Genomic DNA, 26,618 nt, shown 5'->3' on the forward strand with positions numbered 1-26,618 from the left:
ATTGAAAGCTTATTAAACTATTTAGTTTACTGCTGTTGCAACTTGCAGTATTATTCTTAGAATTAATGAGAATATTTTTTATTTTTAAAGGGGTATAAATATAATTATATAATTTATTTTATACCAGAAAAATTCAAAACAGTCATTAGAACTATAACATATATAAGACAGAATTTCATGAGCTACGTAATGCAATGCTTTACAAGATCATTTGTCATTGCCATGTGTACGTTTAATGTTGAAGGTTATACGGCCAGGCTTTCCGGTTTTCACCTTTCTTGAAGACTTGCCGTAGTCGCCGCAAATTTCTTCGCTTGATTGTCGGAACTGGAATAAATTCAATAAAACAAAACATTAATTACGAAATACACAACACAATCATCTAACTTTAATAATTGTAGTTATCTCAATTTATTACTCATTTTAAAGTTATGTTTTTCCTCAATGCTATCGAATTTCGAAAATTCTAATTTTTAATCGTAATCATTAGAACTGTGATTCTATCAATTGCCATTCTAAACAATTGATATGGATTAAGAATATTAAATTCTTTCAATAAGGAAGCTTTAACTAATTAAGTTTGAAAAAAACCTTAAATGTTCTTTAAGAATAGTTAAGTACAGTGAGTAGCAACGTTTTTACAGCAAAGAATGAACGCTAAGTTAGGGTTAGGTTAGGTAAATAGTGTCCAAACCGTGTTCCACGGAACCCTAGAGTTCCGTGAGTCAAACTCTAGAGATCGGTGTATAAAAAAAAAATTAAAAAAAAAAAAAAAAAAAAAAAAAAATTCAAAAAGGAAATTATGAAACACTAAAAATTGTTCACTACTGTTTATTAACTAAAAATATAAAGATACATTTAGTTATAGAATAGTTTTAAGACAACATGTGGTCGTAATATGAATGACAAAGGCAACGCTTTTCAAAACTAATCAGTTTTCTAATGGAAAATGAATAAAATTTAGATAATGGTGCTAAAAATTTATACAATGGACCTACTTTTTCAATTGAAGAAAACTACAAGAGGATGTTTCTCAGAATGAGAAATGTAAACATGATTTTATAAAAAAAATCAGTTCGTGTACTACGACGATAAATCAGAATGCTTGCTAGTAAAGGAAAGGGAACAATTTATCCTCTTATCAATGTTAAAATTTAAATTTAAGCATGGCCTGTTCAAACATCAATAAGGATCCCAAAGCCAACCATGGGAGCGTACACCAAAGTATCATACTGCCACCACTAGCCTGTGTATGATCTACTGTACACGGGGGGGGGAGAGCAATGTTAGCCTGAAAGACGGCGTACCCTGACACTACCATTGACTTGACGAATGAGAAATAGTGATTCATCAGACCAAGCAACTGGTTTCCACTTACTGTAACATGTATATTGTAACATGAATATTGTAACATGAATATTGTAACATGAATTGGTAAAATCCTTTTTAGGTAGTAGACCTCTCATTAAAGTGGTGATCTGTATCCTTCGTTGTAGATTTCTTTGCTCCTGTTGATGAGAGACGTATACCTGTTTGGCCTCGGATTTCAATAGATTCTTGACTAAAATCTACGCCAAACATAAGGTTGCAACTATTCGTAATTTTCTGCTTTGCTTAGGCATAGTTTTCTTCTGTCTTGATCAACTTGAGGGTTTGTTGGCAGAGGAAGAAAGTTAAAAATTACTTGCATTCTGTTGTTTGGGAAACTTCAAAGTTGTGGTCCAGCTTAGCTACATTCTAAACATTGCTTTAATCCAAATAATCTACTCAAACTCACTTTAGTAAAGTGACGGAAAGTTTTAAAACACATATCATAACATGATACACAAAGCTAATTTCTTAATAACCGCCTCTAAACTAAAATTGTACTTCCACTTTGCTTTTTAAACCGTGACATTTTTGCATAAATTTGAAATGCAAAGAAATCAAAATATGCTTAATTTTTATGAAACTGCTAGCCATAACCGCGCGATGTAACTAACAACGAAAACATTTATATCTTAAGTATAATCGTAATAAAAAAGCTTAAAGGTTTCAGATTTTAACGGATGCCCAAAAGTGTTTGTTAAAGTTGCTTACTCTCTCGCTGATCTCGCAGACTACCAGCCTGCTGTTACACTCACTTATACTAACAAATATTTTTGTCTTTTTAGTTTTATTATTAAACTTCATTTTCTTCGCATGGAGGTAGGAAAGGAAGGAGGGGCCAACCGGCTCTAGAAGTAAAGCACTGCTTTGAAGCTTGGGTCACCAGATGGGGTGTTCTTTGTTTACATTCAGAAACTCGCTTGACACGGTTCTGATAGTATTTCGACTCACGACAGTTCCATACAAATCGAAAAAGGGACACTTTCGCATGAAAGAAACATTCATAGTGTGATGGATAATAGCAATTTGTATAGTTTAGTGACATTTACGCAAAAATCACATCTTGGTTATTTTTCGATAACTAACAACAGCGATTTTAATTATGAATTTGTTTTATAAAATTATAAGCTGTTGCAAATTATAAGATATTTTCCAAACGCCAAAATGTTTTAAATAAAACAAATTTTTTTCGCATTCATATATTATTATAACATGAACCTTTTAAAATTTTTAGAGGAGAGGCTTTACTGCTGCTCATTTTAAACTCATCGTTTTAATTTTATATATCTGAAAAATAATCACTTTGGGCTTACACGTTTTACTTATTTGGGTTAATTAAAAATAAAATTACCATCAAATGCTGCAATCCTCGTCAAAATTAATAAATATACACACAGATATGCCAATAAGTTAGCTTTCCCTTAATTTGGAACCACACATTTGTGTAAAATTATGTACAGTTTTACACAATTGTGTGGAACAGAAGAGGGATACATTTGCGAATTTAGCGGAAGTATCATGTGCGGTCAAGATGATGTGGCCATGTGAACGTGCTACATCATCAAGACAGCTTATTAAGAATTTGAAAATAGGGTAATCGATGGAGGTGAAAACATTTGTATATCCTGCCAAAGGAGGTCCGATCATGAATGGTTCTCTTATTGATTCCAAATTGTTAAATGTTTCCCCCGCAAGTCTTTTTTTTTCTCGGAAATTCGAGTTTTACGCTGGCTTCTTAACGTACGCAGGTCTCATTCATAGACAAGGAATTGGGTAGTTATTATTTATTATATTATCAAAGAATTATTAAACTGTGTAAAATTGCTAAAAGAGATACTGAGTGCTCTACGAAAATTTATTTTCTAGAAGATTTGAAAAGTTTGAAACTTGATGGATAAATGTAAATATAAAATTATGTATGTTAAAATATTTGTAATTAGGCACATAGGTCAGATTAAGTTTTTATTAAATAGAGTAACGCATGCAAGGGCTATCTGCCTAACGAGAGAGATGCCATCGTGGAAGAATTTTGAAGAAAAACTGACCTTTGAGTGGGTATTAAAAATAATGCATATAATTTTCATTCAAATTATATTCATATATATTTTTTATGTAAAACTTTCGGGTGTATGCTAAATTAGTGTAAATTACTTTACACGACAAATATAGTGAATGCACAGAAATTAAAGATTTTCACATGCCGGAAATGAAAAAATGGAAATATGTATGGGTATGCATGTGCTTGCAAAAAGCATGTATCCGCTTTTGACAAAATACATAAATATTCATTAAATTATTTATAAATGTATTTGAAATGAAGAATTTATTTACTTATAAACAACTGTGAAAGTACTGTGAAGAAATCTAATTATTAAATGTATCTAATTTACAAAGATTATAAATGTTATCTAAATATATAATAACCTTAATATTGAATTGTAAACATAAATTGAAATCCTGTTGACAAATACGTTACAAAACTATTTAAGCAAGAATTGTTCGCATTGGAAAGAAATCTGTTAAAAGGTATTGTAAAGCAAATGCTATGAGATGCGCACTTAAGAACGTAATAAAGAGTTTTGGAGTATGTATTGTTGAAATGAAGGGTAAAATAAAATCTGATAAGTATAATTAAAAGAATTATTCCCCTTACATTTTATAATAACTCAGTTACAAGTTTTAAATAATACTAAAAAAAAAAAAAAAAAAAAAAAAAAAAAAAAAAAAAAAAAACTCATTTTATTCCCTTTCAGAAATGTTCAGAGAAAGTCAAGTACTATTTAAAGTATTTCGCTAATTGCTAATAATTCTCTAATTTAAAATGAACCGAATAGAGCATTAATTATAAATTGGCTTACATTTTAACTTGTTTAGGGCTACTCCATCTTACTTCCTACCTCCATGCCACGATGAGGCAATTTACAGGACTAGAGGGGGTAATGAAGATGCAGACACCCTGGTAAAGAAGGGTGCCCAGGAGTCTCTGTCTACTTCTTTAACTGTCTGACTTACCTTGAGCTGTATTCTGCCCATGGTGGCCCATTGGGGGATCTCCATGATTCTGCCAGAAAACTTACTGATAAAATGACTTCGCTTGTCCCTCCGGCACACTCTTGGTACCGGGTTGAATCCCCTGGTAGTTCTCTCGCTATGATCTGTGGCAGATGCACCCAGACAGCACTCTCCCTCTTTATTAGTGGCCATTTAAAAAGCTTTGCCTTCCACAGAGGTAAGAAAACACACTTGATTTGCCCGAAATGTAACAATAAGCAGGCTTCTCCTGCACATATTCTTAGGTGTCTGGGTTTGTCCTACGACGACTGGTTAAGTTTCCTATGTTAGTCTATAACTTTTTGAAGTTGAATAAACTCGTGGATCTCGTCTACCAGAAGCTGGACTTAAAGGTTAACAACAACAATCTTTTCTCAGTTCATCATATCAATATCCAGTTTTCTTACTAAGATGGCTTTTGCAAAACATTTTTTGTCTTTTTATTATTAACGTTTTATGGGTTTACTTTACTTATTAAATACTACGTTCTTGGCGATTGTGCCACATAATTCAACAGAAAACTCACAAAATATTTAAAAACAGCATATCTTTAGAATTTCCGATAAACAGTCTCTTGCCCTGGAGATAAAAAAAGTTATTTTTTTTTTTTTCAGCACTATGTTGCCACGGTTCGCTTTGAAATCTTTGAATAATCAAAAATTCGTGAAAGTTTTCAAAATATGAAATCGATGATAAAACGAATTCGAAATTCAAAATTCGAGCTTCCACGTGCCCATGTTTGGGTGGAAGATTATGTTATTCAGAATTTGATGGCTCTAGGTACCGTTGTTTTCTGACAAAATACATTCGTGCAGATTCTTCATGATTTAATTTAACTATAACACAAGGCAATAATTATTGGTAGCAAATATTTGAAATGTGATAGGCCGTTTATAGTGATTCAACGCGAATGCCGTTTCGAGGCTAATATTCCATTTGTAACTAGCATCCCTTTCGGGCTAATAATAATAATAATTTGTGGTAGTACCAGAGTTGCTCTCAGTCTCATACCTGACTTTTTTCTTCCTATCACCTTTGTATCAGTATCATTTTTCAAATGTTGTCACCAAATGTAGTAGCTACGTATTACTTTTAAAGAAATAATATAGCAATTATAAAAGAAATATTGCAAGACATTGGCTAACAAGATGGACAAGAAGATAACATTCGGCGGAAATAGGCCAAATGTTATCAATATTCGCTATAGAAAAAGTATATATGTCTATATATATGTACCAACACAAATAAAACGATTTTGTGTACACGTTATCTCCGTGTACTATTATTTTGAAAGAAATAATGTAGCAAATATTAAAAAGTGCATGATAACATTTAAAATTTTATTGAGAATTCTAAATTCTAATTTCTAATTTTATGCGTCAGTTTCTTGCCATTCGGTGAAGCGTAAAATATTTAATTTTTCTTTCAAATTTAATCTGCTCGTTACTGATTTAAAAAACGAGCAATTTAAAAGCAATAAAAGCAGTTCTTTAGCTCTCTTTTGTAATCAGCTAGACAGGTGAAATGTAATACATTTAGCTGGATTTATTATAAGAGTTAACGCCCAAAAGAAGTGAAGCTAATATGTAATTTTTGAGTATTGTTTAACTTGAGGAATCTGGCAACTTCAAGTAGAGGTAAAAAATTAAGCTGGCTGCGTTTTTTTTTTTTTTTTTTTTGTTTGTTTGTTTGTGTGTGTGTGTTCTTGTTGTGTTATTAAAAAGAAGTTTGTGCTGATTATATAACATGTATTTTAAGGTATAGATGGCAAGAGTGTATATTCGAGTATATGTAAAAATGTTGTGTATTTAAATTTTGTTAAGAAAAGCAACATTAAAAATAATACAGTCCGCTACATTTGTGTATGAATTTCATGACTTTTATTTTCAAGTGTGATTAAGGACAATGATTGAACAATAAGCAGTTCTCTCTTTCATAATGATATTTTTAGGCGACTGCTTGGGCCAGCAGCTAGTTATTTGAAAAATGAACCAGACAACGAAAGCAGTTCGATGCAAAATTAAAGAAGCACTTCTGAGCTAAAAGATTTATGGCAACTCTTAACGCTGCACCAGGAATTCTAAAGATATGCAGTTTTTAAAAATTTTTAAATTTTGCTGTTGAATTATTTTAGTATATCGCGTAAATGTGAATAAAGCAATATTTAATAATTAACTTAAAAAGACAAAAACTTTATCATCTGCAGTGAGTTCAAGAAAAGATGGATAAACTGAGAGTTTAATGACAGCTTAAATAACCTCAACAATTTTTATAGTGAGACGTTAAAATCTGAATCCTTTCGAATTTTGTTTTGTTTTCTTTCTCTTTTTCTATTGATTTTAATTATTTTTTTTTTATTATTTATCGTTGTTGCTTTAACAGACACGCAAAATCTGAAACTCTTTCTAAGTCGCTAATCTGTCTGTTTATAGCTCGCAACGATTAATCTTCATCGATCTGCAAACATTTTAACCTGCGGCTGAGATATTTTATATACTCTCATATCCCCCCAAAAATAACCAAAACCAAAATCGTCCCTATAATAACCAAAATCGAAATACTCTATTCATACTCTATTATAAAACTATTCTGCTTAGAAATATTGAAATCTGCTTATCTATTTGGAATATTTTGAATTCACACTCAGTAACAAAGCGATGCTTATAGCAAATCTTAGAACAAGATTCGGAAGAGCACCTAAAATCTGTTGTGATCCAAAGAGATTCAACAGTCACCTTTGCTTTCACATGAATAAAAATGTCATGAAGAAAGGGATGAAGTTTACTGCCGCAGCACATCAACAAATGTGTAAGGTGAATAGGAGGATTTTCTTTTTGAAGAAACTATTCTTCTTATAATAGAAAACACTTCAGAAGGCGACATCAGAAAGTATCAATTTGAACTTGCCCAACTTTTCGTACGCTTTGACAACCCATTATTCTTGATTAGATCTATTGCGAATTCTCTTCTCAATAGTTCGCACATTTTTGTATTTCGCATTTTGTAATTGTTTGATGGGTAAACCGTTTTCCTTTTTTATTGTCCCTAATTTGTCTTTTAGCGTTCTTGAGAGTTCGCAGAGTTCAAGGAAAGTTTCTTCACTTCGTGGACTGAATTTTAAAAATGGAGTCCTCAAGATTATATTGTTTCAATTGTGAAGAAACATTTTGCTACCAACTATCTTCTTAAACAGCTGTTATCGGCTGTAAATATTAAATTTCTCTCGCTAATCAACTATTAACTAATCTAATTAATTATGATTAATAAAATCTTGGATGTATTTTAGTAAAGTTAAAGAAGCTAAGATTACAGCAATGCCAACTGATAAGATGCAAAGAATAGATGTTTAATAAAGTTTTATTTATTTGATTACGGCAAAGCACGCGAGGTCTATCTGCCTAAGATGATGGATGCCTTTGTGGAAAACGTTCTAAGAGAAATTGGCTAGCATACACGTTTCACATCGGCGATGCCACCCAAAAGTATATGCAGCCAGCCCGATCGCCGGAGCTCACCAGTTTGCCGCTCGGCTGCTGGTGGGCCCATTGTTGAATCAGGAATACAATTATTCATTCTCCAACCTGTTAAAATAAAATTTACTAATATTTGAATCCATACTTTTATAAAAGTTAGCAAAAACTCTCGTAACTTTAAAACTCGTGATAAGTAAATTTATTTAATTAATTTTAATGCAGTATAGGAGGAGTCAGGAAAAATATATCTATTGAGCGCAATTTTAGCCTGAAACAATAAAAATGTCATTTGTTTAATGCGTTTTTGTCCACAAGATCTTTAATTTAACTAATACAGCTTCATGAAAATTTTATACTAAACAGCAAAAAAGGACGACGAAATAAAATAAGATAAAAGATTTAAAATTGACTGCATGCAAATGATACTCCAAGCAAATTTCAGGCTGTTATGAAAACTGAATCTCCATTTGGCTTTTTTCGAATCGGCCTATGTTTCTATGCTTCACAAGGGGACTTTGTACTGTAAACAAGGTTTAGGATCCATACCTTGTGGCAGTAAATCTCAGTTTTCTGAAAAGAGGATTTTCATGCATGGAGACTTCTGGGAGATTAATGACGTTGTGAAATGGCTTCGTTTATGAATGCTGAACATGATTTGAGTCGGGCGAATTCGCTGACCATACTGCACCACAAATACTCCTTTCATCCGAAAATTGTCATTAGATGAGCTCTGTATAATACACAAGGTGAGTACTTTTTTTTTTTTTTTTTTTTTTTTTTTTTTTTGTAAACATACGTTTTCGGCTTTGACAGCTATCTTGAAAATCGGCAAAAATATCAAGGGACACACTATTGTGAACTTTTACAGCAAAAAGAAAGGATTATGGCGTCACTTACCTCTTAGCACTGATTTGGAATATAAATACGAGAAGCATTTTTCTGCGATTAATATCAAGACAGCTTTAAATGCTTCAGAAGTTGGTTATCCCCTATAGAATTTAACACAACTCAACATACTTGAATAAATTCATTGCATTACTATCTGGCACGTGGGGAAGAATCAGATGCTTTCATAACATGAACATAAAGTTAAGCATACTGCTTAAGTGTAGGAGGAGAGAACGAAAACAGCATATTAATAGCTGTACTAGTATTTCTCAATTATGTACACCGAACGGTGGAAGCTAAAAAAATACAGAAAACGCAGACCTTTATGCTCCATGCTATCAGAATACTTAGGTAAATGAAAAACTGATACAATGCACATGACATATATATTTAAAATGTGACAAAAATTAAATACCCTATCCAAGACATTCTGCAGTTTAGATCTAATTTCTTAAAATACTGTAACTAAACGGAAAAGAATTAATTATACTTTGAACTGAAGCTTTAAAAATTCACAACAGTCATATATATATGAAATTTCAAAAGTTATAATGAATTATTTAGTTTTACAAACCAATTATTTTATGTTAATTAGCTTTACTATCTTTCTCGCTTTCCGTTTCTTGTGAGAATGCTAATTTCTACTTCGTGAGTATTCATATGAGGTAAAAAGAGATAGTATTTAAAGGAAGTTTTGAGTCTGCAAAATTAGAGCCTGTCCCTCCTGCTGAAGTCTACGTTATTAGTTGAATCTCTTGAAAGCACATTCTCTGCGGCATTCCGTTATTCTCGCCATTACGTTATTCATGGCGACATCAAATCCGAGCTAACTTGCTTATTTCACAATTCAAAATCTTTATGGACGCATAACACGAAAATTTATAAAAACGTTTTTAATGATGTTATTAATCGAAGGGAAAAATAATATTTACTTTTATATGAAAAGAAGAATTCAAACGAATATCTCTATATCTCCCGTTCTACTGGCTCGACTGACGAAATTTAAGGTGTGGCTTTCATGTCCCGATAGCTTGACAATTAGGATGTATATTATATTTATATATAGCATTGTTCTAACATACGTATTTTGACACAAAATCGGCCATTTCTGAAATTAAATACCGATATTTTCCATGTTTCAATTTTACGACTCAAATTATGTCAAGGTACCAAGGTTTGTAAAAATCGCAAGAGTATAGTTTTGAAAAAAATTAGCTCTCAAAACTTTATCTCCTCAATGTTAATCGAGTTTCACATATATATTTATATTATATATTTATTAATGTCTCTTTTTTACATATATATTTATTAATATCTCTTTTTTTTATTAAACTTCAAAACAGTTAGAAATTTAGGTTCAATCCAATTAACATTCGCAGGCACTTTCTGATTTACTTTCAAAATTTGTAGTTTTTAGTATTTTTTATGCATTTTCGCGAAGGTTTTTGAATTATAACCTATAAATAGTTTACCATCATCGTAAACTGGATGTACTGCTAAACGGATACCTGCCAAAAGTTGGAATTTTTTATTCAAAATTTCTTGGGATGTATGTGAATTTATATATTGGCGCGTTTTAAAATTGTGTGTCTTTATTTATAGCAATAATAATGCCAAATGTGGTTTACGGGTCTGGAAATAGCAACTATATTTAAAAAATGTAATAATAAAAGAAAAATATTTGAAATAATTTACCTTTTTTCCGTTATTGCACAATGAAAGGGAAAGCTAAATAGGTTACCATGAATGCAGAATATCAAGTGAATAATTCTTGCCGCAAATTGAAAAAAATCTGATGTGTACGCCACATGACTTCCTTGTACGGAATATTAAATTATATGCATTTTTCTTGCATTTCATTTAAACTTATTGGATGTAATTAAATCAACTTGGCCGACATAGAAAAAATGCATTCTTTAAAATTCACTCTAGTATTTGTTTACCATAGCGACACTCTGGCGCTAGATTCACTTAACAGTATTATATTTCGTTCATATTATAACTCATAATGCACAAACTTTATATCATTTAAAGAATAGAATTATTTAATCGTTGCCACATGTTCTATTCAAATACTATAACAAAGCTAGAAAGATGTATAAAAGAAATTAAGCAAACAAAACAAAAAAGAAACAGTTTTTCACAGACAATTGAGTATTTCTCATTCAATTAATTCAGTTCTCACTTCGCGAGAAGGCAAAAATACATAAAAACTCAAAATATCTATGTTAAAAATTACGAAGTAAATCTTAAACACTTATTTTTCCTCGAAAAAATTCCAGAAAGGATAAGGCATGATTTAATTGGCAAAAATAAATGAAGGCGTTATCTTTGTTGTTGCGAAGCTAAGTTTCTCTAGATTGGCAACAAATCCACTAAGTCTGCCGTTTCAAATGTAAACAATCAATCGCCGCCATAAAAACAAAAGTCTAAAAAAAAGGCACTTAAACAACTTAAAAATTGTTGATAATTCTAAAAATATTGCATACAGATTTAATAAAGGCATAAAAACCTTAACCGGAAGATAAAAACAACATAATTCAATCATTTTTAAAGCAAAGAATGTACAATTTACAAACATATACGAGTAAAGAGACTGAGACACTGAGCCGGGTAACAGAGTGGATATATATATTTATATACTTTTGGTGCGGCCGATTGCAACCAAAATACGAGGTGAATATCTACATGTTATAGCAGTCCTATATACAAAATTTCAATGTTCTGAGGCTACTCGTTTTTGAGTTATGCGAGATACGGACGCACGTACGTACATAAGTTCGTACAGACGCCACGAAAAATTCTCTTCAGAATTTATTTAAAACAGTTTTATATTTTTTTTGGAGGAAACGAGTCTTTTATTCTGTCTTTACGTACAGATATGACGTAAAAATATTGTTAAATTGCATTCGATAGCGGTGAAAATGGATATTTTTGTTGAAATATGCTGCCTGAAACTTTTCGCGATTACAATACTTCCTTTTTACTTCGTACAAGGAAGTGAAAAGGGTGTCAAGATAAATTTTTGAATTTCCCTGTAAGTTTTTCGGCAAATTTTACAAAAGTTAATGTTTAGGCACAATTTGAGTAGAAAAATCAATTTGGAGAAAGATTTATATGTCATTTCAGAAAAAGTTGAATTTTGTGTAAAAATACTTATGTCTTAACAATGCTATATATATAAAACTAATACATAGCCTAAATAGCGTTTTCCAGACTTGAAAAACTAAAGTTAAATTTCGTCAATCGGCCTAGTAGAACGGGAAATTTAAAACTGCCCGCTTTTTTATGTGTGTGTGTGTAAAGAGTATACTTACTGTTCTTAATGTTGTTGTACAGTTATAAATTCTCACCTTTCACCTTTATGGAAAGCATATATTAAATCCAGATTCTTTATGGATCCAAGTGACTTATCACTTTCCCCAGTAAGAAAGCATAGAAAGTAAAAAGGGTATAAACGATCCTTTCAATAAGACTTCAGTACATTAACAGAGGCACATCTTGCGCTTTACAAAACCAGTCGTCATTTACGGTGTAACTCAAAAGTAATAAATTTCAAATTAAATTTTAATTAATATTAGGCAAGCTAAAAGCTTTGCAGCAGTGATTAACGCACAGATTGGCTCGAACCCATACCGGCGCGATGAGCATTATTGGAAAAATTTAAAAAATTAAAAAAAATAAAAAGCCAGAAAGAGACTGCTGTCTTGGAATATCAACTAACATCGTGGTCTTTAGCAGGGAGAACACACTCTGAAGAAATAATTTAAAACCTTCCTTTAAATACTATCTTTTCTACCTCATTTGAATATGCGAGTATTCTGGCAGAAAAATAGAAAGGAAGAATGGCAGAAAAGCTACTTAACATAAAATAACTGGTTAGATAAAATAAATGAATACTTTACAAAGTGAAATCTGTGAAAGAATAGAAAGATTCATCGACTCAAAATTCAACTGCATTATCTTTAAATGCATTTGTAGAAACAATAAATAAATCAACAATAACAATAAATTATGTCTTAAAATGTTACAAAATATACTAATGGGTCATGAGATTTCGCCGGAAAATGCGGTTGAAAGCAGAAAATATTCTAGAGCTGTGTATGAACATGAATTAGCAGAAAACGAATAGAAATGTATAATGATTCTTGATGAAGCAGGAGTTTAGATTTTATCTACTATGGCCAAAAAAAGTCTGTTTAATACTTAAAAAGAGTAGAAAAAATGGCAAGCCTGGGCCGACAATGCAAAGGAAATAGCAATAAAATATTTCATTGTTGCTGGTTTCTCCTTATAATGGAAAGTTAAAAGTAAGAAAAGTGAGGAAAAGTATTGAAATCAATATATCATACTATAAGAAAAATGTTTTACGTAGGATATTTGCTCAATAATATTTCCGTGTCTCAAAGTTTCAAACGTAAACCTGCAATGCGTGAATTGCTACAAGAGAAAGGCCTCCAGATATGTTTTAAGAGCTATTCTACATTATGCAGGAAATATAGTGAAACCTACTACACGTATTGAATGTAATCCTTTTCCATGTATTCCTGTTTAAGCTCATTGGCAATTCTAGCTATAGATTTTATATATTTGACCTGCCAAAAAGAAGCTCTTTTTGAGCGCAAATCTGCCAGAGCTGACAAGCTCTGCAAAGTAGTTAAAGCTTAATGTAAACAAATACTGCTCGAAATTTTACTAAATGTTCTTCAATGTTACAATACACGATGCAGATTTATAGTCCTGAGCAAAGGTCGTACCATTCAGAATACAGAATATTTAGTGTTTGCTTTTTGAATGTTAAATAAATGGACCTGAAGTCGTATAAAATATGTTAAAACCTTGTATATCTGCATGTATTTATTTCAGGTTTTTAATAGACGTCTTCGTTGCAATAAAGAAAATGCATATTTCCTGTCATACGTATAAAGTTTATTGTGTAGGGTATAAAATTTAATATTTTCACAACCGAACCTTGCCAAATATATGAGCAAAGCTTTACTAAAAACAAAGACTTACATAGTTGCGGTTTGATCGTTAACTGCAAATATGAATAAGATATTTATTGTACTTTATGAGATAGGAATATATTTCTGATCAGTTAGATATGTTGTGAAAAAGAAAGGTTCAGGTTTACTCTTAAGTTTTAGAGCAATAAATTTTTGAAAAAGAAAGATCTAGATTTACTCCTAAATTTTAAAGCAAACGTTTTTACAAATTACTATTTTCGAAATAGAATTCCTACTCAGTGCTTTGAACTTTAAGAAAAATTTAATAAGAAAAATAAATTTTAATTCCAGATGCCCCTTCTTCTAATTCTTCTTCTTCTAATGAATACGTTATCTATAAATAAGAAAATTTCAATCTCCAGCAAGATATGCTTTCATGAAATTTCAGTGTACTTATAATTTTGTTGTAAGATTTTGCCCTAATCTATGTTAAAACGTTTTACTTTAAAACAGAAATAGAAGAAACGGAAATCATTAATAAATATAAAATTTAAATAATTTAGTCTTCCGAGAATAACTTTTATCACCTGAACTTGAAACTAAACATTACTTACTCGGATCTTTATCCAAAATGAAATATTTAACATTTTCAAGGAATAAAACTGTAAACGAGGCAGCATAATTGATTCCAAGTAAAATGAATGCTCCGGAGAGATTTCGTATGCTAAGCGCACGGGAACGGCTTGTGGATGTCTCATTTATGTCTGCTCTAATTTGTATGTTGAATATTTCATCATGGAATAACTTTCGGTAAATTCCTGCGGCTATGATTCGATTTACAACTGACATTAACCGTTGCTTGTAATAAAACTTCTTATTCACTGCTATTCCGACATTCCAAACTGCAATGGATTCTTTAAATATACGTTTCTGCCTGTTGCCTCTGAATTTAAGTTCGAAAAGAGCTCTTGGACCAATGACAGCGCTTGCTTCATCTAGATCCTTGGGTAAAACACCTCCTTCGGATTCAAATTCCCAATGATTCTTCACTATTTTCTTTCCAATCATTCGTAATCGTCTATCTTTGCTTCCCAATAAAAATTCAGTATCTGAAGATCCGCTGCTGGTGTAACATTTAAAACTACCTTTCTTTATTGCATCAGAAAGTTCCTGAATGGTATCTATTCCATGATCATAGGTAGGAGCAGTTAAAACTGACGGAAGTATCGCAATATAAAGAGAGGATATGATCATGGTGAATAACAACCAGCTTCCAAAAAGGAAAACTTGCGGTAACGTTTTTATCTTTAAAGTGATCCCTTGCTTGAAAAAGCAGCCTAATATACTGAAAATTAAATTTGTGAATGTTATATGCTTTTTCATTGTAAATCTGCTCACCACAGCCATTATGATGAAAGCAGCTATACAAGGACCCCAAATATTGACGTCAAACGGGTACAGGTACGAAGACATAGACAATGTTGGAAACTGTAAAGCATTTGTTAGAAAGGTCGTTTCTTCTGTAGTGTAAGTAATGAAGTCTACAGCAGATTTTCGTTGTTCAGTAGCGGTTATGTATGCTAAAGCAAGGTCAGATTCATTTCGGCTAACCATTCCAATCAATCCAGTCCACGATCCATTTTCTTGCATTTTCCCCCATTGGCCATCTTTGGGTGTAACCAATTCATATTTAAACTTCAACGTATTTGCAAGAATTTCTATCATTTTAGCTTCAATGCCCCCTGTGAGTGAAATTTTGTCATGGAATGTATCATTCATTTCGAGAATGTGATCATAAGATAGTACTGCAATTTTAATGAAATTTGGAAATTTCATAATCTCCCTTTTACGCTGAAAATTTTTCCAAGTTTCAAAAGTGAAACCATGCAATTGTCATCCAAATGAATTTTGGAAAAAGTAACAAAATAAACTATTTTGAAGTCGTAAATATTCCGTAAATTTACAGTATAGAATTCTTCTTTGATAGAGTCATAAAGCTCTCATAAATATGAATAATTTGTGCCAAATTTCCATTATTTTTCTAGTTTCTAGTATGAACAAAAAATGTAATAAATCTATTGCGCTTTTCTTTCATCGTTTTTTCTCGGAAATTACAAAATGTGGTCATAGGCGTTATTGATTCACAAAAATAAAGAGCAAACGCAGATGTTAATCATGATAGTGCAATTCCTGTTTGCTCGCAGAATAATAGAAACATTAAGTCTGCGACAATTTTAGGTGCATTCTCCAGTATAAAGATATTCGGTGGCTCAGCGCATGCGCTAATGATTTTCCTGTAAGGAATAAATAATTCACTGGTATTGATGGATTGGATTTCACTTAGATGCCGTAAAAGTGAATTAGTTGCTGGAGAGGCACATTTTATTTTCCAAAGATGATGTGAGAAAGAGAATTACGTAATATATGAAGTAATGTATTATCTCTTTATCGTCCACAAAGTTTAGCATGAAAAGATAAACTCATAGAACTATACAAAATAAGCAAAAGAAAAGTAGGACAATAAGAATAATAATTTTGAAGAACAAATGAATTCTAAAACGTATTACATATTTTCTGGTATTTCATGTCCGTAGGTACCCGGCTGTGTACAAATCGTAAATTTTGATAAAATTTAAAAATATACACATTGTTTGATTTTAAAGCTTCATTAAGCTTTTCAAAACTTAAAGCTTCATTAAGCTTCTCAAAACTTAAAGCTTCATTAATCTTCTCAAAACTATTTTTATTTTGTCTCTCCGGTCGTTGGAAGCAGCATTACGACTGTTCTTTTTCTACGCGATGAATCGGAAGTTTCTGTTTAAGAACCTGGAAGCTGATGTCTGAAGGTACGCAGACTAATCTAAATAACTGTAAAATGGGCATTTTTCTTTTGAATACGTTTGGTGATTTCAAAAGATGATTTCGAACGTTTTTATTTGTTATTAAGTGCTCAGAAACAATATTAGTTTTGCAATTTATCTTTCATATTTGGCAACATTTTCTTTTTCTTCTGTTAGTGCTTGCATTGCATAGAACCTATTTTTTAAAAAACTTGATTTTTTTCAGTTTTCCATTAAGAAAAAAATCTTTAGCTTAAAATATGGCTGTAGTAATTTTATGAAACTTTCCACAAATTATTCTATGAAATATTAGGGGTTAAATGGAAAAGAAGTTTAGGTTTATGTACATATCTAAATGTTTTCAGTCAATTTTGTAAATGAAAAAAGAGAAATTTCTCGAAGAAATATCTAGTGTTGGTACTTAAATAAACATATTTAATATATTTTGCTTTATCACTTAGATTTTAGTCCATTTCATTCCGTATAATTTAATAAGGTGGCAAATATTGATAAATATTTTTGTGAGAACATATGTAGTAATTCTGAAATTTAACACATTTTTAACCCCAAATGAAAGGAAGAAACAAAAATCGCACTTCGACAATATGGTTATCGTACACTTTTATCATTTTAAGTTGTATTCTGTTAAGTAACACCAATAATAGATTTATTTGTACTATTTTCCAAAATTTATGTGCCTAACGTTGTCGGATACTTTAAATAAGTCTGTCTTAACATAATGCAGTAAAATTACAATAAAAGAAAATCTTAAACACAAAATCAAACATTTAAGATTTTCAGAATTTTTCGACTGCGACGTTTAAATTAAAAATTAATAATCTGTATATTCAGGATCATATATGTCTGTAATTTCATGTTTTCTAAATTAGCAAAATTAAGAAGAAAGTTATATTTATTTGCCTATCATATAGTTTAAGTCCACAGTCTTGATTCTAAATTTTGTTAATTGGGAATAAATTAAAAACTTTAAAAACCAACATTGTTATTCATTAAAGAAAGTAAATTTTTAAAGTTGATAAATTCAAGATTTTAGTTTAAAAGAAATGCATTCCGAAATACAAATTATAGGAGATACAAAGCAGTTACTAATATTCTATTTTATAAATTTTTGGTACATGTCATGGAAAACCTCAAAATTACGAACTATGAAATTCTTAACTGATATTTTTATCCCTATCCTTTATTGAGCTTTGCTGTCATTTTTTGTTGCGCTTTGTTCATTTAAATGAATGTATTATAGATTAATCTCATACTTTTCGGACAAAAACGAATGTAATGTTTTAAAAAAAGTGCTTAGTCATCATGAACTGTGTCGTAATTTCAAACAGCGTCCGGCTTTAGAAAATGTTTCTGACTGATGGAACTGTTAAGGCTTGAATCAAGGCAATGTTTATGAGTTTGTAGGACTAGTTCGAAGGTTTAAATATAGAACCTACTTCTTCAGCTGTAGAAATGCAAATAAGAAAAGAGAAGCCTATGTCCAGGCGAAAACAAGATTACGGAAGCTAAGTTACTGGCGCCATCTATTGATAAAAATTAAAACCTCTTTCCCTCTTTTCTGTTTCAGTTGCTTGGGAAAGATGCTTTTCACCTAACTTTATTAACTAAGCGTAAAAAGAAAATCCACTCTGGACATATTAAAAAGAATTGATCGTTTAAGGAGATTATACGAATTGTGTTGTCATGCCTTTCTTTTCATGATTTAGCTGTAAAACTGCACGTAATTTATAGAAATTGAACTTTCGGGTCGTTTTATTTTTTATTAATAAAATTCTTAGTTCCACACTTAAAGACCCCTTTTCGGATATGAATCCCTGGTGTACACATACAGGATTCCTTTGCAGTGTGATTTAATTTGCATTGATGAAACTAAGAGTTGCGCTCAGGGATGTAAAGCATACGTTAGTAAAATTGAAAATACAAATATTTTGTTGCCCAACACTGTTGGTCATAAAAACCGCACTTTCTACTTTCTGCAACCAAAATTATTCAAATAACATTTTCCTCTGAATAATTAGATGTTCTAGAAGTGTTCACGTGCATAAAAATCTTTCTTTCGATTTAGCAATCCCATTTCCAATCCGTCGTTGCCATCTGCTTTTAAGGAAATTATTTCATAGTTGGTCTTCCTTTTCATCAATAAATGGCTCCAGTAATTAGATTTTTCCTCTTATTGTCATCGTCCAAATACAGGCTTCGCTTTCTTCATTTGCGTTTCTGCAGATGAAGAAGAAGGTTTTATATTTGAAACTTCGAAACTAGTCCTGCAAATCTATGAATATTATGGTGATTCAGGCTGTCTTAAAACTACAATAATCGTTACCCGACGTGTTATTTTAATTCAAGGTTCAAAATGTATTTATAGCTAACTTGTATTTTGCTGCTAGTGTGTTCGCTTAAAAGAAGGGTTTACAAAGGAGCTTTTGTAATATTACCACTCTAAGTGCGTGTTTGTTTAAAACAAAAGAAACAGTGAAAATGAGTTGAAATAAATTAGGTCGAAATATATTGTAGACGTCTAAAAAAGGTTGGAATTTAACTTTTGAAGTAAAAATCTTTAACTGCTGTAAGAAAGATTTGTGAGCTTATTTAGGACGATATATAGTAACTAGAAAATTAAACAGTAATCCAAACTTAAAATTTTTGTTTACAAGGTATATTTGTTCTTAAATTTATAGCATAATAATTAACTTCTAAATTTTCAGCATGATAACCGAATTGGAAATTCAATTAAGGAAATTTCACCTATTTTATATGTATATGGATAAGTGAAAGATTATACCTTATTGGCTCATTCTCAAATATGTAAATATTCGTCGAATAATTTTAATAACAGCTTGAGAAAATGTGATTTGTTTAATAAAAAGTGACGAAGAATTATTTAAGAGAATAATTACAAAGATGGACATCTAGTAAAATGTTTTAGAAGTTGACGAGTTTTGAAAACGCGATTGTTATTTTTCATTATGATAATAATTTAAATCAGTAACATTATGCCGAAAAATTTCTTTTTAGAAAAATTCATTAAAATTCTCTTGGGTGGGTTTGACTTCCGAAAAGCCCGACCAGTTTACCTTAAACGCAAATTTGCAAAATTCCAGAGGTAAATTTTTATATTACCTATCTTGAATGTGAACTTTGTGTGAAACTATAACTCTAGTTTTGATTTCACAGTGAGGGACGCTTGATATAATTCTATTTCAAAACAGCATAAACTTTCTTTCTGTATTTCAAAGAACATCTTAGAGAAAAAATTAACAATTTTTGAAAGATTTCTATTTTACCAATAAACACGTTTTGTATTTACCTATATACAATATTTACAGTTTTCTTAATTACCCTGAAATATTTAATTGTGGATATATTAAAAAAAATTTGTCTCTTTTAATCAAAGTGATGTATACTTTCAAAAGCTTAAATTTTGGTTATTGCGCTGTTTATCACACATATATTTTAGACTTGTTTTTTATTTTTTTTTTATTTTTGCTCAGGCAGAATTTTCATTGCCTATTCACAATGTGCTCTAAACTGCGAGTTTTATCTTACGAGTCTCTCGTTGCATTAAAGCGTTAACCTCTACTTAAGATTAAAATTGTATGTGGACTATCGCTTCGCTAGTGAACTATACTTGGTAGTTTATTTCGATACTTCCCAAGAAGTTTTATGACATCCGTCGTTTTCCCACAGCTATATAAGACATTTTATCGCAAAGTAGAGCGCTCAGATCCATTCCTGCTCTTAGAAACTGCAATAGACTCGATCACAGTTTACTAGAAAACTTTTATTCGTTTCATAAGGATCAATTGTATTATAGATCAGGAGCGATAGGTTATAGTATTTTCTATGATAGTATATAAATATTAGTTTGTAAGAACAGATATGATCATTTAAGTCAATAATACAGATGAGTATATAGAGATTTTTTTTCTGAAAAACATAAGTTTGGTTTGGTTTATTTAATTATGGCAAATCACTCGAGCGATGTCTTTCCTAAGGGATACCTTCGTGGAGAAAATTCAAAGAGAAACTGCCTCGTATACACGTTACACATGGGAAAAAAAGCAAAAACGCCCATGCAAGCAAGCCCGTCCGCCGGGATTCAAACCCAGGGCCAAGCTAACAGCATTTAGCGACTTTACAGCTCGGCCGGTAATGGGCCATGGAAAAAATAATAAAATGTAAAGTTGTTGCGTATAATCTGTAATTCTGAAAGAGAATCTAATGATTTACTCTTTTTAGTGAGTTTATTATCTACGCTTATATTTAAATTACCACCCCAAAATTTAGCTTCTGAAGAGACCTATACTAGAAATAAAGAACTTGAAACATAATGCATATCAAAATAGTATATTTCTTCAATAGAGAAAAACAATAAATGTTCAATTGCTAGAGACGATTTGATAAATTATGAAAATATCAAAGCAATGAATAAAGCCATTCATAAAACTTGTATATCTTTGAGTTATTTTTGAAATTCAGGAGACCGGTTGTCTACTTATTAATGTATAGCAATAGTTTATATAAGCCTTCCAATTTAAATTACCTGTCCTCTTCAGAGCAAATCCCTTTCAGTATTTTTCTTCAAAATCCTTAGATTCAGTAGGTACTTCAAACAAGTCTTTAAAACATTTATCTTGTAAAAACTATATTTAACTCCCAATTGATAGGCGTGTGAACAAGCAGCTTCCCTTAGAAAGTGTTCCAGGATGGCATCCCTTCCTATAAGCAGATAACCCTCGTTTGCTTTGCCGTAATCAAATAAAGCAAACCAACCCAGTTAATGGGGACTGGAATAGTAAATGAATTACGAAGCAACACAGTCTTGCCTAAAATTAGATTTATTGCGAAACAAAGGGAAAATTACTATGATAAACAATCAGAATAAAGCAAAACTTCTAAGGGAATTGTGCGTGACGGTGATGCTCTCAGCTGAAAAGTGTTTACATTTATAGAGCATATAGGTCTTACAATATTTTATTTGCATAGGCTATACTATTTATATTTGGGATGTAAATTGATGAAGATATCCGGATTTGCTTCGGATTTACCTGTAAAACCTGTTGGTGCTTAGAGTTAAAAATATTCAAATTTTTTTGTTAACCATTTTTTGCTATTCAATACTAATTTCTAACTCACAAAAATGTTAACTAAGTATTTGAAAATACCGAAAAATATCAAAATGTTTAAGTTAATTAAGCTTTCCTTGGAAAATGAAGATTTTCAATGGTTTGTAAAGCAGTTTAAAATGGAAACCTAAGTTTTAAAAATTTAAGATATTATTTTTTACTTCCTTGTACGAAGTAAAAAGGAAGTATTGTAATCGCGAAAAGTTTCAGGCAACATATTTCAACAAAAATATTCATTTTGACCGCTATCGAATGCAATTTAACGATGTTTTTGCGTAATATCTGTACGTAAGGACAGAATAAAAGACTCGTTTCCACAAAAAGATTATAAAACTGCTTTACAATTAATTCTGAAGAGAATTTTTCGTGGCGTCTGTACGAACGTATGTACGTACGTATCTCGCATAACTCGAAAACGAGTAACCTCAGAACGTTGACATTTTGTATATAGGACTGCTATAACATGTAGATGTGCACCTCGTATTTTGGTTGCAATCGGCCGCACCAAACTTATATAAATATTAATTTATATATATCCACTTTGTTACTCGACACATTGACCTCAGTTTCTTTACTCTTATATGTTTGTAAATTGTACATTTTTCGCTTTAAAAATGATTGAATTATGTTGTTCTTATCTTCCGATTAAGGTTTTTATGCCTTTCGTAATTCTCGAAGCAATATTTGTACAATTATCAACAATTTAAAAGCTGTTTAAGTTCGGTTAAGTTTTAAATAACATGGCGGACATATTTGTTTACATTTGAAACAGCAGAATTGTAGATTTGTTGCCAATCTGGAGAGACTAAGCTTCAGAACAACAAAAATAGAGCCTTCATTTATTATAGCTAATTAAATCATGCTTAATCCTTTCTGAAATGTTTTCGAGGAAAAAAGTGTTTAAGATTTACTTCGTAATTTTTAATACAGATATTTTGAGTTTTTATGTATTTTTGCCTTGTCGCGAAGTGAGAACTGAATTAATTGAATGAGAAATACTAAATCGTCTGTAAAAAACTGTTTCTTTTCTGTTTTGTTTGCTTAATTGCTTTCATACATCGTTCTAGCTTTGTTATAGTATTTGAATAGAACATGTGGCTACGATAAGATAATTCTTCAAATGATATAAATTTTGTGCATTCAGATTGTCGTTATAGTAAATAAATATAGTGAATTTTAAAGAGTGCATTTGTTCTGTTGTGGTTAATGCGCTGTCGACGAAGTAGATTTTATTCAATCCAATCAATTTAAATGAAATTCAAGAAAAAAATGCGTATAATTTAATATTCCGTACAAAGAAGTCACGTGGTGTACACATCAGATTTTTTACATTCAAAATTACGAACTTTTATCTCAATAACACAATTATTAAGATATTATTAGCCCAAAAGGGCTTTGTCCCTGAAGGACTAGCGTTTTCGTTTTGCGATTTTGCGTTGAAAATTTAAAAGTCTGTATTACTTTTTAAATCGTTGCCACCAAATACTAACGCCCTGTATTATATTAGAAGAAATTAAATAATGAAAATTTGCATAAATGCATGTATATTTCTCGCATTGTGATAAAACAACGGTACATAGAGCCATCGAATTTTGAATGACGTAACTCTACTGCGAATACGGGCATCTGAAAACTCAAATTTGAAATTTGGAATTTGTTTTATTATCGATTTAATATTTTGTAAGAATTTAACAAATTTTTAATTAGCAAACTCAGCGATTTAAAAGCGAGCAATGGCAACAGTGTACGGGGGAAAAAAACCTTTCTATCTAAAGCGCGTGGAACTGTGTATCGGAAATTCTTAAGATATGCTCATTTTAAAATTATTTTGCGACATTGCTGTTGAACTGAATTTTATGGTTCAAGTGCAAAGAACATGATATTCTCTACATATAATAAAAGAAAGTGTCTATGTGTGTGTGTGTCTTTTGTTTGCGCTGCGCGTAAGTTAATAGACCCACGGCTACGAAATTTGGTACATAGGTGCATCTAGACAAGAGCCAGTGCACCTCGAAGCGATTTTTTCGAAATTAGAATTAGAAATTTTTTCGCTATAGGAAAGCGAGATTTTACCCTACACACTACATTTTCACATCGTCATGAAACGTACGCACTTAGCTATTTTACAAACTTAAAATAAATTTCGTGTTTCAATAAATCGATTAAATACGAACTGCTTTTACAAAAAGAATTGTGGAAAAATGATAATATTTTGTATTTTTAAAACAATTTTTAAATGAAGCTTCCGAGTACACTTCTCACATCTCACATATTTAAAAATGTGTTTTTGGCAACAATTTTCCTGTCTTATTGTTGTTGATAGATTTTTGATGAAATCGCCTCATTTTGAATAGTTTCATTCTTTTAGAAATATGGGTTTCGCAACAATTTTTCATCGTATTTCTTATGTCACTGTTTTTAAGGGATTGACATATTTCATTTTCATTTATATATATATATATATATATTGTATTTTTTTGGATAAAGTTGTTCTGTAGAGTAAAATTCTGAGCGGAATTTTATGCTTCTTGAGTTGCTTTCGTGTTATTTTTTGTTTATTTCACTGTCAGTAAGATATTGAAAAGTTTTGCATGATTTTTTTCTTCAACGGAAAGTTGGTTAATTTTTTTATTAGGATAATTAATATTTGTATTAAGGGATATAGCTTATTTCATTGTAATTTTTTTCTCTCTTGAAAATATAAGATAAAATATCATTAATTATACTTGGCTTTTCAGAATTTTTTGTATTCTTTTATGTTATTTATTGCTCATTTCACTGTTTTTAAGATATTGAAAAGTTTTGAGTGATTTTTTTAGGAAACAAAGTTCTCAACCTCCTTTATACCATTTGAGTTCTTAAGATTTTGCAAAGGGAAGTTGGTTAATTTATTTATTAGGATAATTAATATTTGTATTAAGGGATATTGCTTATTTCATTGTAATTTTGTTATACGTAATAACTTTTTTTATGAAGTTGTTCTGCAGAGTAAAATTCTACGCAGTTTTTAAATTTAACGTTCGGTGTTCCCTTCAGCCATTTTTTCCGGTACATTTAAAATTCAGACGAAGGCTGGCAGCGAAGCTGCTAGTTAATAAATAAATGTAACATACAAAACGTTGAAAAACGCCCCTTTGGACGTAATTTAAAATCTGAAACCTTTCATATTATTTTTCTTTATTATCTAATTTTATGTTTTGAATTCTGTGAACTGTTTCAATGTTAGTGTTAAGATATTTTGAAATAAATGAGATTTAATGTATAAATTGCGTACTTTAGTCATTATTTTGATGTCACAATGGAATGCTCCAACAAACGACTTGTACATTTTTCGACTCACTAGGCAAGTAAATTACTGTAGTAATTTTAATAAAAGAATGTTTATCACGTTTAGATACTAAGTCCAAATATAAAGTTTGTTGTGTTTTCTTAGAACCTTTTACAGTTAAAAATAGTTTGCTTAATGTTACTCTTTAACTCTTTCAAAATTTAAAAAAAAAAAAAAAATTAGTTTAATTTGTGGGAAAGAGTACCAGGACAATTTACCTAAGCGGAGAATATGACTATTTGAAGGACATTTGTAAGCATCTCATTCATTAGCGAATCGAATAAGACTTTAATTTAGAGTCAATTCGAGGCAGCTATCCATAACAATGACTCATTATCGAAAGTAAATAAATTCAGTTACTTAAAGTCATTACTAGGTGGGGTAGCTTATAATGCCGTCTCCAATATCAGTCCACTCCCATTTCCAAATGATGTTGGACAATCGGTTTTCCAATGTTTCGGTTTGACTAGAACATCCCGGCCCCCGTTGGACATAAGCTTAAATCGAAACGCAAAGTATTAAGGACCGCAGTGTCCAAGGTACTAAAGAAAATTGAGACAGAATTAAGCAAAGATGACGTTAGTATAAATGTAATAGAAGAAACTTTAGACATATTAAACGGAAAAGCAAAAACTCTGAGTGATTTAAACACTCAAATGGAACAGGATTTGAAAGTCCCAGAGGATGAATTTGAACTTCAAGTTTCATCCGCTCTAGAATATCAAGAAACATTCCAACTGTGGCAATTTAGAGCAAGAAAAAAATTAAGGGAATTACACAAACGCGAAAATTCGGATCCTAATGAAACCGCTACAGATTCCAAACTTGAAAATAATAAAATTATTCGCCTTCCAAAATTGACTATCGCTAGATTTTTTGGTGACTTTTTGGTAAATAGTTTGCTTAATGTTACTCTTTAACCCTTTCAAAATTTAAAAAAAAAAAAAAATAGTTTAATTTGTGGGAAAGAGTACCAGGACAATTTACCTAAGCGGAGAATATGACTATTTGAAGGACATTTGTAAGCATCTCATTCATTAGCGAATCGAATAAGACTTTAATTTTGGAGTCAATTCAAGGCAGCTATCCATAACAATGACTCATTATCGAAAGTAAATAAGTTCAGTTACTTAAAGTCATTACTAGGTGGGGTAGCTTATAATGCCGTTTCCGGACTCTCGCTTACAAATGAGAACTACGATTCAGCTATAGAACTGTTAACAAGCAGGTTTCGGAGACAAGATTTGGTAATAAATGCTCACATGAATAAACTGCTAAATCTTTCCCCTGTTAGAAATGTAAGGGATATAGAAAATCTTAGGAATTTATATGATCAGTGTGAAACTCAAATTAGATGCTTAAAGTCAATGAACGTCGTATCAGAAACTTACGGTAGTTTACTTTGCCCAATATTGTTAAAATTAATTCCATCAGAGATAACATTAGAATACAGTCGCAGTAGAAACAGTGACCAAACATGGAACGTTAACGAATTTATGCAATTTATTCGTAAAGAAATAGAAAGCCGCGAAAGAGCTACGCAGTTAAATGAAAGTAGAGAAACAAAAACAAAACAC

Source organism: Stegodyphus dumicola, chromosome 6 (genome assembly GCF_044657685.1).
Source record: "Stegodyphus dumicola isolate Sdum_Otavi_A_Nest chromosome 6, ASM4465768v1".
Classification (NCBI taxonomy): Eukaryota; Metazoa; Arthropoda; class Arachnida; order Araneae; family Eresidae; genus Stegodyphus; species Stegodyphus dumicola.